The sequence below is a fragment of the Tiliqua scincoides genome, chromosome 4, assembly GCF_035046505.1.
Source record: "Tiliqua scincoides isolate rTilSci1 chromosome 4, rTilSci1.hap2, whole genome shotgun sequence".
Lineage (NCBI taxonomy): Eukaryota > Metazoa > Chordata > Lepidosauria > Squamata > Scincidae > Tiliqua > Tiliqua scincoides.
In genome coordinates this window covers 215,364,172-215,380,160 of record NC_089824.1, presented here as the reverse complement: position 1 = coordinate 215,380,160, position 15,989 = coordinate 215,364,172, and the positions used below count along the sequence as shown (strand labels likewise).

At 42.5% G+C, this 15,989-nt stretch overlaps 1 protein-coding gene across 3 annotated transcripts in view; it reads right to left on the bottom strand.

Moving 5' to 3' along the window:
* The window catches only part of OSBPL2 (oxysterol binding protein like 2), an 89,580-nt gene that overhangs the window by 43,146 nt on the left and 30,445 nt on the right, over positions 1 to 15,989 (bottom strand). The window lies entirely within an intron of this gene.

Genomic DNA, 15,989 nt, shown 5'->3' with positions numbered 1-15,989 from the left:
CCTATCTCTGAAAACAACAACGACAACAACAGTATTTATATACCACTTTTCAACAGAAAGTTCACAAAGCGGTTTACAGAGAAAATCAAATATCTAATGGCTCCCTGTCCCAAAAAGGGCTCACAATCTAAAAAGATGCAACACCAGCAGACAGCCACTAGAAAAGACACTGCTGGGGTGAGGTGGGCCAGTTACTCCCCCCCTGCTAAATAAAAGAGGAGCACCCACTTGAAAAAGTGCCTCTTAACCAGTTAGCAGGGGTTCATAAGCTTTAACCTTTCAGATATGTTCATGAAGGTTGCTTTTTAACATTATGCAATGCATTCAGAAATCTACAAAGGATCAAAATAAACACTATGGCATGCATTCTGTGTTAGATCCAAACCTCCCTGAAATGTACAGAAGAGCCACCTATTTTAAAGGCTTTACATTAGAACCTCTTTAAAAAGTCTATTAACTTCAGAAGTTTAGGTAAAGTTCAGTATCTGTATTGAGTAATTGCAAGATAGGAGTCTGACGAGCAAAACAAACAGGTTGCTTTAGAAGTTAAACACAGAAGATTGCAAAAGATAGATGACAGAAAAAAATCACTACTGGATGAACCTACTGTAATAAAGAGATGTAAAAAGAAAGGAGTTTTGTTTCGTTTCTTGAGAACTATCATTAGGAAAATATTAGCTAAACACTTCATTAACATTAAAAAAAACATTTTGTAGTAAATCTTGAAAAGGTTTTTAAGAATGTATGGAGTGCAACATAAAAAATAAAGCAAAGAGTAATAGCAACTTACTAGCAAGTTTGTTTTTAGCTGTCTTCTTTTTCTTCCACATCCTGCAAAGCAAAACCCGTCCACATTGACTAGTCTCCACCTCTTTGAAAGCCAGAAGGACAAGTATTGTACTACCTGAGTCAGAATACAGAAGGCATGTGACTGCCTCTTTTACATGTAGTCATTAACTTTAATGCCAGGTAGTAGTCACTGGAGAATGAGGCAGCATTCCAGACTTGATTTTTTTTTTAAACCAGGATCCTTAAGAGTCCAGTAGGACAACTGAGGAGGGAGCCACATAGGAGCTCAGAAGAAATCAAAGTTAAAGGTGAAGTCCTTCAGAGCCTATGTTTGGCTCAAACCACACCAACAGTGCACTGGAGGCAAATATTTTTCAGGCACATTTTAAGGATTCCCTAATAAAAAGAGTGTCTATTAACTATAATGCAAATTGGAATGCCAGACGTATGAATAAGGCTTCAAGTCAATGATAAAATCATTCTTATAGGAGACAAAATGCAGTACAGCAAACAAGGAAGAGCACTGGTCAGTTAGTCATAAACAGAATAAGGCAGTCCATGCCCACATGGCATCTAGGACCCTGGAGTACACAGTACTGAGCTTGTGGACCAATGGTCTGACTCAGTGGAAGGCCATTTAAAAAAAAAACCACGCACAGACACAGAGGCATTCCTAACCTGGCCAGTAATTGCATTAACATACACCCAGGAGAGAGAGGAGACTCCATGAGCGCTCAAGAAAGTCTTGTCCCACTGTTAGATTCTGACATTTTCTCCCGCAAAAGGCTACCTAAATCCATTCCCTTTAAAACCACACTGGTATGTCAGCCTAGTGCAAATAAACTGTTCTCACAACTTTTCAACTAATAGATACATCACTGTGTCCTTAGGAGTTCCATTTCTATAGTATAGGCCAAATATACCCAGTTTATCCAACTTTTGCTTATCATTTGAATTTTCTAGACCTAATCCATGTCCACTTTCATAATTCTTAGAATCCTTCCCAGTTTATCAACATCTTACTTGAAACAGGATAGGGACCCAAAGGAGAACTTGGTACCTCAAGCACTCTGCGTGCTGCACAGAACAGTACTATTACTTTCTAGTACTTTCACAAATCTTTGATACAAAACATCTATGACTGGAAAAAGTTAGCATGGTTCTGTTGTGCAAAACATCTGTCTCATATAAGAGAGAGAAATTAAAAAAATATAAGATACATTCTTGACTTGAAATGTTTACATGTGAATCAGCCACCGGATAAAGATTTTAGCAAAGGGGTTTTCTTCTCAGGTTAACAACCTCAAAGAAGAGAAACTACGGTAATCTCCACCTAGAAACTCAAGCATAGGATTTATTCCATAACCAACCAACCCAGGGTGCCTCCCTGCCTACTTTTACACCACCCAGTTGGTTTCAAAACGTTGAGCTGCAATTCTACAAGGAAGAATGTTTCCTTGTGCCAAATAAACAGCATGCCATTGTCTTACAAGTGCTTCCAAAGAAGTCCTGTCATATTATAAAAATGATCACAGGGAAAAGGATCAGTTCTGGACATAGACCAAGAGGTTATCCTAGACATAGTGAAAGACCTTGGTCCATTGACAGACTGAAGACAACACTGAATATAGAGCCAAGGACAGGCTACACTGTGGAGCAGCAGATGTCAACACATTGAACTCTACACTGTTTTCACACACTTTAAAATGTCTACAAAAAGGCAGATGCTTTCATGAAAAGTCTATGTTTAGGCCAGGGGTGTCAAACATAAGGCCTGGGGGGCAGATGCGGCCTGGAGAAACTTTTTATCTGGCCCTTGGGCTCTTAGCTGCTAAGCAATGCTGAGGTCTCACTGCATGCTGAAAGGCGGCCTGCACGATAATTGGGCTCCCCCATATCTTGAAATATGATCAAAATTTGTGCATCTTCTCTTCTGTCATTTGCAGCTAATGAGTTCGTACACAAGAACAGAATTCTGATTTCTGCTTTTGACCTGTTTAATGACATCACTTCCTGCCAAATGACATCATCACCTCCAGCCCTCAGCAGGCATCATGAATGATATTTGGCCCACTGTATGAAATGAGTTTTACACCTCTGGTTTAGGCAGTGATGGAGCCAGTGTCAGGATAAAGTAATTTCAGGCGCTAAATCCTCTGAGTGCATAATCATCTGAGGCCCAACTTTCAAGTGGCAAACCAGTGCCTGCACTGTGCTGTTTACACTGCAGGAGGGGACTCTCCATGGAATGCTCCTTCATATAAAGGACATTCCCCCCCACAAGGATTCACACAAGTATACACAGTTTTCCTTCACACCTGAAGCTGCCTGAGGCTGATAAAGAGAGAAACAGATGTCTAAAAAACATGCTCATTTATACCTTATTAACAAAGGTATGCTATTGTCAGATAAGGAAATTCATTCAGCAATTTCCCCTTTCAAAGAAAAACAAGGAAGCATGAACACAACTGACACCAAGTTATACAGCAGTCCAAGTCTGCCATTTCCTTCCCAACCTTCTAAATAGATTGGGTTAATTGTTCCTGAAGGTGCGGATTTCTCTGCCTGTGATTCTCTCATACCCAGACTTGCTACTTGATTTTCAGATAGCAGACAAGACCCAGAAGTACCTTTTTCTAGTTTTGTTTGGTGTGTTATGCTTTCTTCTTGACATTTGTGATCTTGCTATGATTATGTCACAATTACATCAAGATACTGAAATCAAACCCCTGCTAATTGAGTAAGAGGCACTTTTTCAAGTGGGTGCTCCTTTTTTTTTTAGCAGGGGGAGAGTAACTGGCCCATCTCACCCCAGCAGTGTTTGTTCTAGTGGCTGTCTGCTGGTATTCTTTTGCATCTTTTTAGATTGTGAGCCCTTTTGGGACAGGGAGCCATTTAGTTATTTGATTTTTCTCTGTAAACTGCTTTGTGAACTTTTAGTTGAAAAGCGGTATATAAATACTGTTAATTAATTAATAATAATTTTCTACACCTTTAAAGGATGTTCAAAAATTACAGCTAGTGCATAACAACAACAGCCCCAAACTCAACAAGTAGAGATTGAATGGCATATGTCCTGAAATGTATTTACTGGTTACCAGTTATTTTTCAGGTCTAATTTAAAGTACTGGTTATGACCATTAAGTCAGTTTTGCTCAATGTTGCATATCGTGTTGGCATCCTTCAGTCTCGGAAGACTATGGTGTCACGCTCTGAATGGTGGTTCTGGAACAGAGTGTCCTCTCCAGTGCGCGAAGCCTGGGTAAAGTAGGTATGGAGGATAGGCTGTTACCCATGCAGCAAATCCCCCCTCTCCACGTCACTGAAATGGTCCAATGGAAAGGCAGAAGCCAATACGGTTGGTTCCAGTGGCGTCGCAGGAGTTGCCAGAACGTGACTGTGTTCAGCCATGAAATGCCTTAGGGACTCCGGCTCCGGATTTTGCCTCGAGGTTGACTCCTGAAGCCTTTTCCATAATTGGATGTAGCCACAAGGCAGTGGAGGTTTGGGATCAAAGTTTTCCTTCTTTCAGATGAGCTGCCTTCCCAGGCTAATGAGTCCCATCTACCCGCATATATGCATACCCGCATATATGCATATATGCAACAAGAATCAAATGTGTACACCTGTGGGTTGGGCAGAAATGGGTTAAAGTCTATATCTGACTTCCTTCCACTTAAGGATGCTGGCTGACTGCAATTCCCAATTAGCCAATTGTAATTCTACAAACACCTACTATGGGGATCATTTCCATCTCCCTGTGGAAACATGTAAGGCCCAATCAGCCCATGGGTGTCGCGATGTAAGACTGTCCTGCATTGCTCATGTTCATTATGGAATCAGGTATGTATAATGACAAAGGTATTTGTTTTTCTAGTCTGCTACAGACAGCCACGATACACACCTGGTTGAATATTCACACAACAGTGTGTGAGCTGATAGAAGTGAAAGTTGTGTGTATTGTTCGCTGAATTCAATCAAAAGGAGAGGGGATACTATGACATCCACCCTTCAACTGATAATTGCCCAGTAGTGTCTCCTTCACACCTAAAGGCAAAGATCAGAACAGCCCCTAGGGAAGTTGTCCTCTTTCTCCCTTTTGTGCCTCAGTCAAGTGCAGAAAGAGAGGAAGAAGTAAACTGCACCTATTTCCTCGTCCTCTCCTTGGGACTGCTTCCCAAGACCTTGATTCCACCTCCAGAGCAGAGGCATAGCTAGATCATTTGACACCCAGGGCCCATAAATTTTTGTCACCCCATATGACTTAATTATTAATTAATTTTTAATTATATTGTTTAATTAATTAATTCACTTTTTAAACCAACCTTCCTCTAAGCAGCTCGGGTTAGTGTACATGGTTCCTCCCCTTATTCTGTCCTCACAACAACCCTGTGAGGTAGGTGAGACAGAGATAGTAATAGTCATGACATGGAATGAATAATAATAATGGCCAGAAAAATAAATGCAGTGAATATTTCCCAACAAGCAATGGATGAAATTCTGCATCAAATGGTATATAACATGGTGGTATTATTCCTAAAAGCCACAATTTCCAGAATTTTGGTTACTAGGGTGTCACCACCCCGCCCCGGATGTCTCATTGGCCTGTTTTGAGTTAAGGCAATGGTTCTCAAACTTTTAACACTGTGACTCACTTTTTAGAATGACAATCTGTCCAGGAACCACCGGAAGTGATGTCATGGCTGGAAGTGACATCATCAAGCAAAATAAAGTAATTATAAATAATTAAATTAAAGAAAAACAGATAAATAAGGGGAAGCCAGCCTTGTTTCACCAAGTGAATTTTTTCTGTAGCCTGCCTGCAATAACACCCCCCCCCCACAAATAAATCAGTGAGATTTTCAGCCCGCCCCAGTGCCCACCTTACCAGCTCAAGCCTCTGTTTCATTCTTTGCGGGGGGGGGGGGGTGGGTTGCTGCCTGCAATAACATCCCCCCACAAATAAAGCAGTGAGATTTTCAGCCCTCCCCAGTGCCCAGCTTACCAACTCAAGCCTCTGTTTTATTCTTGGGGGGGAGGTGCTGACAGCAATAACATCCCCCCCACAAATAAATCAGTGAGATTTTCAGCCCTCCCCTGTGCCCACCTTACCAGCTCAAGCCTCTGTTTTCTTCTTTAGGGGTGGGGTTGCTGCCTACAATAACACCCCCCCCCACACACACACAAATAAATCAGTGAGATTTTCAGCCCTCCCCAGTGCCCACCTTACCTCCTCAAGCCTCTGTTTATTCTTGGGGGGTTGCTGCCTTCTGAAGCATTTGTCAAGCTCCACTTTCATTAGATGGGGACCATGCAGCTAGCCCTGCATTCCTCTTTGCCTGACTTGACTAGGAGCCAAGGCACATTTGCTTACTTGCGAGTAAACGCGACTGTGTGGCTTACTTTCACTTTCCATAGGGCATTCATCTGCTTGGAGGGAGGGACTTCCTTCGTGGGTGTTTTTTGGGGGCTGCTTTCATTGGACAGGAACCATTCTGGTGTCACTGGATTCTTCTCAGCCTGCCCTTTCTGACGAACTACAGCACGTTTGCCTACTCATGAGTAAACGTGCAATATGGCTCATTTTCCATAGGGTTCAATGCATTTTTTTGTTTCCGGATTTTTGGCCACAACTTTTGATGGAAAGGAGATATTTCAATCCAGTTTTCTGCATTGCATTCCGCTGGAAAGTCCACATCCAACGGTATATAGCATGATGGGGTTACTCCTAACCTTCCCAATGCTAGCGATGTTGGGGCATTTGTGGTGTTACACCCCCCCAAGGGTGGTACCCGGGGCAGACTGCCCTCCGCCCCCACTAGCTACACCACTGCTCCAGTGACTTTTGCAATGCTCTGAGCCCTATGTCATCCTCTTTTGCACTAAAGACAGAAAATCCCTTTAAATCTGTCCTTGCTGTTCTCTGAGACTCCTTCCCTGTATCAGGTGGCTCTCTGTCACCTTAGCAACAGAGAAGCCTGTTTCAACCAGGCTTGTGGGAGGTAAACATTTCTTGCATAGCCTTTTGGTTCCATAGCACCCATTGTACTGCTCCAGTCTCCCAATGGTGAGATTTTTGCCCAGCATAAGAGGTGAGCAGCATGGCTCTCAGGGACCGTGGCTCAGTTGCCGGTAGGTGCAGTGATAGCAGCATCTAAAAGTTCTGGAGTCCCAACAGCAGTAGGGATGGTGACCAGGATGAAAAACATCAGAGGCGTAGCTAGGTCATTTGACACCCAAGGCTGATAAATTTTTGTTACCCCATACGACATAATTACTTAATTTTTCAAGTGATGTCATAGCTGGAAGTGACATCAATCAAATTAAAATAAATTATAAATAAATTAAAGAAAAACAAATAAATAAGGGGAAGCCAGTCCTGATCCACCAAGTGAATTTTTTCTGTAGCCTGCCTGCGATAACACTCCCCTTCGCCCACAAAAAAAATCAGTGAGATTTTCAGCTCTATCCAGTGCCCAGTTCAATTTAAGTTCTTATGTCAAGCATATCCCTATCAGGATCCACCTAGCTTTACAAGTCTAAAACAGAAAAAATTCACCTTACCCTCTCAAACCTCTGTTTTATTCTTTTTATGGGGGGCTGCCTTTTGGAGCATTTGTTGAGCTCCTGTTCTATCAGGCCGGGACCATTCTGGTGGCCTCGCATTCCCCTTTGCCTGATCTGACCATGAGCCAGGGCACATTTGCCTACTCATGAGTAAACGCTTAGTTTCACTTTTCATAAGGCTCAATGCATTCATCAGCTTAGAGCAGGGGTGCCCAAACCCCGGCCCTGGGGCCACTTGCGGCCCTTGAGGCCTCTCAATGTGGCCCTCGGGGAACCACCAGTCTCCAATGAGCCTCTGGCCCTCCGGAGATTTGTTGGAGCCCGCAACTGCTCTCGGTTTGAGGGCAAACTGTTTGACCTCTTGCATGAGCTGTGGGATGACGGCTCCCTCCACTGCTTGCTGTTTCACATCTGTGATGCAGTAGCAGCAGCAAAGGAAAGGCCAGCCTTGCTTTGTACAAGGCCGTTTATAGGCCCTGAGCTATTACAAGACCTTCATTCATTCATATAAGTTCATCTTTAATATATTCCTTTATGTAAACTTATGTAAATGTATTCAAATTTTTAATGTAAATTAATTCTTTTTTTCCCTGGCCCCCGACACAGTGTCAGAGAGATGATGTGGCCCTCCTGCCAAAAACTTTGGACACCCCCGGCTTAGAGAGTGACTTGCTTCTCAGGTGTTTTTTTAGGGCTGCGTTCATCGGATTGGGATGACTCTTGTATCATTGGACTCCTCTCAGCCTGCCCTTTCCAATGGACTAAGGCATGTTCACCTACTCATGAGTAAACACGCAATGTGGCTCAGTTTCACTTTTCATAGGACCCAAGCATTTTTTGTTTTCTAGTTTTTCGGCCCTAACTTTTGATAGAATGGAGATTCACTCCGTTTTTTTCATTGCTTTCTGCTGTAAATTCCACATCCAATGGAATATAGCATGATAGTATTATCCCTAACCACCATGATTTTTAGTGATTTTGGTTACTTGTGGTGTCACTGCCCCAAGGCTGGTAAGTAGGGCAGACCGCCCACCCACCCCTCGCTAGCTACCCCACTGCATGACAGTAAGGAACCCAGGCAAATAAGAAGGCGGGAAGAGAATGAAGGAAGGGGGTAACAGTTAGGGTGCCAAGAGCCTTGTGGAGGTGCAGAGGAGGAAAAGATAACACAGGCCAACACACATTTTTCTTCCTTAAACATTACACCAATTCCTCGGTATATTTGGGGTGCTGATTCCAAAAATGGCATCTGTTTTGCCCTATCACATCTAGTTTTGGAGACACAGCATAGCCTGTTTAGTGAATGGTTCAAGCAGCTTCCTCATGAGGAAGCCTACACCATGGCTTCCTCATGAGAAAGCTGCTTGAACCATTCACAAATGAGGCTATACTATATCTCCAAAACTAGACCTGATAGGGCAAAATGGATGCCTTTTTTGGAATCAGCACCCCAAATTCATATCAAACCACCATAAAGTTTGGGAAAAACTTTTCTGACCCTCAGTTTTGTAGGCCTGTGTAATTTATGCATAAGGCATCTGACGTGAAGGCCGAATATTGAGCTAGCAAAGCTTACCAAAGATGCCTAAAAATTCAAGATAGTGAAATCCCAAGCAGACTCTGAACATATGCCAAAAGATAAATTACATAACACATTAGAGTCAGGTGATATGTGTGACATGATAAACACTGAGGCAAAAGAAATAAAAATGCTAGCTTTACATGTGCACCAATAGAATCTGAACTGGCCAATGATCAAGGAAGAGATGCTAGGTTCTGATGAATAGTGTCCAGAATATGCCAAGTCAGTGTACAGCAGTGGTGCCTGACCAACTATGGTCTTTCCTATTTGAACATAAATGCCTTGCTGAACCAGATTAAAATTCTTGCACACTACACCTACTCCCAGGTGAGTGTGGATGGGATAGCACCCCCAGAACCCAATCCTATGCATTCTTGCACTACTAAAACTTGCACACTACAGTAGCAAGTGGAAGGTGGCAAATGTATGTGGGGTACCCCCACCAACTTACTGCCTTCCTCCATTTCACTGCCTAATATGAAATTCTTGTGTCATGTATGGACTATCTGGGGTGTGTGTGTGTGTGTGTGTGTGTGTGTGTGTGTGTCAGGGGTGTATGCTATCCCTACCATATTCCATAGTTTCTTATGGAGGCAAATTTCCCTTACAAGAACAGACAATTCTCATTACATGCTGGGGTTCAGTTCCTGGAAACCTGAGCAGATACTGAATCACCAGATAGCAAATCATTGATCATATGGGATCAATGTTTAGTTGGAGGAATAGCTAACCCAGTCAGGAATGCCAGCAACAGTGAATGCCTCAGAATGGCCACAGGTGCACAAAAACAGCTGCCATGGGTTCAGAGAATAGCTCCAAAATGGCTGCAGATAGCTGAGCAGATAGCTCTGGATAGCCGAGAACAGGCAGCAGATGGCACAAGGTAAGTTATACTTTTGCTCCAGCAAATGAGCAAATCTGCTGAAACGGAGTGCATGGGTAGCAAGAACTGACTGTACTTTGGCTACAAGTCTAAGCTTTCTGGTCCACAACCCTGACTTATAAAGGGGGCTCCTTGTATGGTAAAGAATGAAGAAAAAAGAGTAGGAAAATTAACAATAAAGAGGGGTGCATTCTGAGGTGAAAACACACAGTTAGAGTAGCAGCGGGATCCTCCATGGTTAAAAAAAAAATGTAGAAGGCCCTCTGAGTCATCTGAGTTAGGCTGCCAAACTGTTAAGAGTACTAATTTTAATATTTATTGTGAAGTGCTTCAAAAATTCTTGTTTAAAGTCACTCCTTTTCCCTGAACTGCCTTTTCACAACTGCCTTTAATTCTCCATGGTGGGTCATTGATTACTGTTGGGTTTTCTGTAGGGGGGAGGAGTCACTACAAAATAGCAGGCATAATTAGTGTCTAAGGGTGAGCTATGAACCAGGAACATTATCTCACCTGACACTAGGTGGGCTCAGTCAACCTCAGACTCCTTGCTGCTGCAGGTGCCACCACCCCATATGGAAATACAACTCCTTATACAGGGTTGTTCCAAGGACTACAAACAAGATATAGTACACTGAATATAATACACTGCACATTATACGCAATGCATTACATGCTACTGTCCTTAAAATTGGAGGTTTGTTCCAGTTTGACTTTGTCTCTTGCTAGTGTTCTGTGAAGACACTAATAAGAATGCTAATAAAAATTCAATTCTCTGTCAGGCTCTGACCTAATGCAATTTGCACTAGCTCCCAGGAGTGAAACAAGGACACATCATTAGGCACTTGACAATGGAGCAGGATCTCTGGCTCTTAGATGTAGGGCAGACATTTTCAACCTTTTTCAGCTCGCGGCACACTGACAAGGCACTAAAATTGTCAAGGCACACTACCAGTTTTTTACTTACATTAAATTACTACATTACTATATTAATCTTGAATTAATAAAATTAATACAATTAAATCATTACATGACAAAAAAAATTGACAAGAAGCATGGAGAGGGAAGTATATGTGGTTTCTGAAAAGGAGGAAAAATCCTATGTTCAAATTCTTATCAAAAGTGCCAGAAAGTGTTGGTAAAGACAGGGCAGGTTGATCACATAGTGGAGGATGTGGGTGAGGGGCAGTGAGGAGACATGATTGAAACAAGTGCAGGATTAAACTGGGGGTGGGGGAGAGAGAGAGAATGTGAAGCAGTGATTCTGTATCTTTGGAAGGTGTGGACAAGTGAGGGGAGGGACAGTAAGAGAGTTGCTAACTGTAATTGTGAGATTTTGGGGGGGGGAATATGCCTGGGGAAGGGGGTTTGGTGGGGGGAAGAGGAGAGAAATGCCAACTGCCTGCTTGTGTATTTGAGAAAAAAAGAGTGCAACCAAAAGCCCAATCCTGTGCATGCCTGCTCAGAAGTAAGCCCTATTATACTCAATGGGGCTTACTCCCAGGTAAGTGTGGATGGAATAGCACCCCCAGAACCCAATCCTATGCATGCCTGCTCAGAAGAAAGCCCCATTATAGTCAGTGGGCCTTACTCCCAGGTGAGTGTGAATGGGATAGCACCCCCAGAGCCCACTCCTATGCATGCCTGCTCAGAAGTAAGCCCCATTACAGTCAGTGGGGCTTACTCCCAGGAAAGTGTGAATAGGACCGTGGCCCAGCACCCTTCCTCTGAAAGCCCCAAAGTGCAGGGAGGGTCGCTTTGGGGAATTGCAGGCAAACTGGCAATGAAAAGGGACTTTCAGGGACCCTTTTCAGCCAGCCAGTCCTTAGGTTGGGGGCCTCAGCAGACTCACTCGCTGTGTACCTGCTTGCCTGCTTCTGGCTCCTCTTCTCTCTCACTCCACAGCTCCCACCTCCTGGCTCCTCCGGGCTTCTCTGGTTGGGCAATCAGCACACAGGCAGGCAACAACCGCCTTCATGCCCAACCCTATGCATATCTACTCAGAAGTAAGCCCCATAGTAGCCAATGGGGCTTACTCCCAGGAAAGTGAGGATCAGGTTGCAGCCTGAGTCGGGCTCAGTAGCAGGAGCAAGCTCCAAGCGACTCTTCAGCTGCTGCGTGGGATGCAAAGTAGCCTTGACCAGCCCCTTCCCTGGCTGCTCCCTTGCTTGTGCTGCCTGCCGCGGGAGGCTCAAAGCAGCCACTTCTCCCGCACACAGGTGCACAGCTGCTGCCTGCCCCCTCTGATCCTGCGACCTGAGGCAGCCTCGCAGCATGTCAGTGTGCCATGGCACAGCAGTTGAAAACCGCTGATATAGGGAGAGGAGCATACAACAGAAGCCTGTAATTAGTACAGTCACCTGCTGGCAATAAATGCTGGCAATAAGTGACAGTGACCAAGAAATTCCACAGCATTTGAAATCCAAGCAAATTGCAGGCTATTTATTTGAAAAATTTATATTCTGCCTTTCCCATGAAGCTACTTTAACATATATCCACAAACCTGATTATAGTAAATCTATAGCTTGAAATAAATCACCTAGGTACTCATTACAAGAAATCCACAACATATGACATAGAATACCAAAAAATCCAAACACACAGCATTCTCTTAAACCAAAGAAACCACGTTTGCGTAGAGAGTGTTGTAGAGGATATTCATAATTATCAATTGCCATTGTCCACTTATAAATCAAATAACGATATCATTTTCTTCTTGGACTGTCCACTGGTCAAATAAAAAAAGTATACGCTAAATTTCAGCTAGAATGTCTGTTTGTAGACTGTTTAAGTGCTCATGTTGTGTGCAGACTGTTTCAGCAATAGATGACCGAATACTGAACATAACAGTTTTTCAGGCTAAGTGCCATCGTCTAGCTTTTTAAAAATATATCTAATGAGCCTAAACCAATCATAAAGAGGGGGGCTAACTATCACCAACACTAAAAACTAAGTTAAAAACTGAAAACTAAGAACAACTGAAACTCAACCTAAAAAGCTAAAACTAAGTTAAAAACTCTGAAAACTAAGAACCAAAGGCACTTAAAGCTAAAATAACTAAGGATTAAAACCAAAACTAAAACTAGAAACTAAAAGGACTGGAATAAGAAGCTAAAAACTCAAACCTAAAAACTAAAACCTGACATTTTGCCCACAACTTTGGTGAGCTTCCTCAGAGGCTATAGTTTTCCTCAGGCACTGAAACTTGGTGTTCTTATATAGGTTGTAACTGAACCTATAATTTCTTATATAGGTTGTAACTGAATATATTGTGAATAGGTGTTCTTATATAGGTTGTAACTGAACTGTAATTCAATTGCCTATTGAATTAGGGAACATTGTTGTCAGCTGTTAACCCTACTTGGCTCCTTACTCTCTGAACAACATTTTTCAGGACTGGAAGCCATGCATTATTAACTTTCATTGTTTCGTCTTTCCTATTCAGATTTTTTGATGCTTATGTATTTCAATTGCTTCGCTACACATACGTGCATTGTAATGTATAGTATTAGACAACAACTCTGTGTTCAAAATTCACTTTATGTCCTGTTGTCACTGAGTGTTTTGCAACTGTTTTTTCAATCTGTTTTAAGCGACAATGTCTTTCAAGTTCCTTCACTTGGGTCTATATACTCCTTTTTGTAGTGCCAATGTATACCTCCCCACAGCAACATGGGATCCGATGCACCCCTGCTTGTAAACATGATTACAGTTTTAGTTTTAGTTATTTTAGCTTTAAGTGCCTTTGGTTTTTCAGTTTTCAGAATTTTTAGCTTGGCTTTAGCTTTAGCTTTTTAGATTGAGTTTTAGTTGTTGATTTTAGTTTTCAGTTTTTAACTTATTTTTTAGTATTGGTAATAGTTAGCCCCCCTTTTAGGACTGGTTTAGGCTCATTAGATTAAAAAAAAGCTAGACCACAGCACTTGGCCCGAAAAACTGTTAAGTTCAGTATGGATTCCAGCCATGAAAGTCTTAGCATGTTTATAGATGACTGAATATTTGAGAGATTTTAATATGTCAACCATCTAGACCAGACCTGCACAAACTGTGGTCCAGGGGCTCGATGGGGCATTTGCGCGAATCCTCCCCATGAGGAGGTGAGAGCACAGAGTTGCTTCTTCCCCTGGTTGTGGGCATCAGGTTTTTTTCATTTGCAAAGGCAGGAGAGTTCAAGCAGAACTTTGCTTCTGCTCCTCCCACCACTGGCATCAGTGGCTCACAGAAGGTTGTTGCCTCCTTTGCAAGGAAAATGCAAATGTTTCTCTTTTTGAAGAAGTTAAGAGAGAAAAAATTAGGGAGGGAGGGAGGGAATGGGGGGGCAGAAAAGGCTTAAAAAGGCAAGCAGGGTGCGCTGCTTGCATGCATTTCTCTGCCTCAGAGTGCTGCCAAGTTGAGGCTATGAGTGCCAGGACAACTGCGCATTCAGCCAGAAATGCCGAGTGCTGGAGCTACTTTTTCAGACTGCCTGTAACATGTACACAACTGACTGGTGGGGGAAGAGGGGTTCCAAATGGCAGCAGACATGCCTTTTGTATCCACACTTCCCCTCCTTTTGTAGTGAAACCCTGGCATGCAAAGAGTTGGATGGCTAGTGGAACAGAAGGAGATGGAGCACCATCACTTTTAGCAAGTTCCACCTAGCACTGCTTCAAGCTTTAAACACATACAGAATGGGACCAACCTGTTTACAATTGAAGGTTACTGTTCTAGTAGCACCAGTCAATATTTTCCAGTCCAAACTGCCTGCATTTTTTCTAATACTAAACATATACATAGTGCAAGCTCATGCTACCCAATAAACATGACTGTTCTTACACAGTAAGTTTCTAATTGCTCAACTCCATACCTTCTCTGCATTTCTAGCGAGTTTTGGAAAAACTAGTCACCTGTTTTTCCAGTTCCTACTGGCCACTACTTCAATACCATTAAGCCCTCTCTTCTCATCCTCACCAGTGTCTTCTTGCCTTTACGAGTCACCAACCTGCTCAGCTATGCAACTGTCATTACAACCTACAACCATTTCAGTAGAAAGGAAAAAAATCAAGAAAATATCAGCTATTCTGAGCATTTTTTAAATCAAGAGTTTTGAAGACATTACAGGGAAGATGCATCTGTTTCCCTTTAGAAACAATACAATGAACCCAACACAAGTATTCCTTATAATCTCCAAAAAAACATTACAGCAATACTCAGGAATGGTAAGGAAGATACAAGTTTTTCAGAGGGCACCACAGAAATAAAACCCTTTGACTCAGTGAAACGAGTCCCATTCTGATTACTTAGAATAAGTTTATTCAGTAGACAGTGTCATTCTGGAACATTAGAACCTCTCAGCCACAAACTATCTGGAGCAAGGGCACTCTGCCAAATAGTGTGGCAAAATCAATAGCAAGAAACAGAAAGCTTTCTTCTTGGTGGCCCCTGGGCTTTGGAACAAGCTCCCCAAGGAGACACAAGAGAACTCCTGCCTTTTAACATTTAGCTTATTATGCAAGACGTTCTTTTCAGGTTCAATATGCTATTTTATTCTGTTTTTCTGTTGTTAAGTGTGTAATTGTTTGCCTTGAATCGTTAGCCACCTTGAGCCTGGAATAAAATGGGTTGTTATAACCAACTTATTTTAAAAAATATTTTCTATGTTGAGGGATGTGTCCTAAGGGAAGCATTTGGCAACCTCCTGAAAAAATGCTTGGATAAATCAGGGCACTCTTGACTGAGTTTCTATGGGACAGGGAGAACTTTAAGGTTATGAGAACATTAACAAGGAATTCCCCACTTTCTTTCATTTGCAGATGGGCCTTCTGTTCATGGAAGAGGGCACTTATTTACATAGGAGAGCTGTATCCTGTCATGTACAACAACTCCATGTAGATGCAGTGAACACATGACAGAAAGCTCATCTCCAATTACCACCACACATGTAGTAACAGGAATTCAATATGTCTGAATTGTCACTATATGCAAATCACCATTTATATATGAAATGACTGAAGCAGGGTCGGGGGGAGAGGAAAAGTATAGTAATTTTACACAGAACCAAAGTAATGGGGGAAATAACCTGACTCCATCCTCTATATGCCTCAGTCAAAACAGGATTCCTTTCCATTAAAATATTTCCACATCCATAAAAGTCACATGTATCCAATAATGCAGATATACATCATTCTGGCC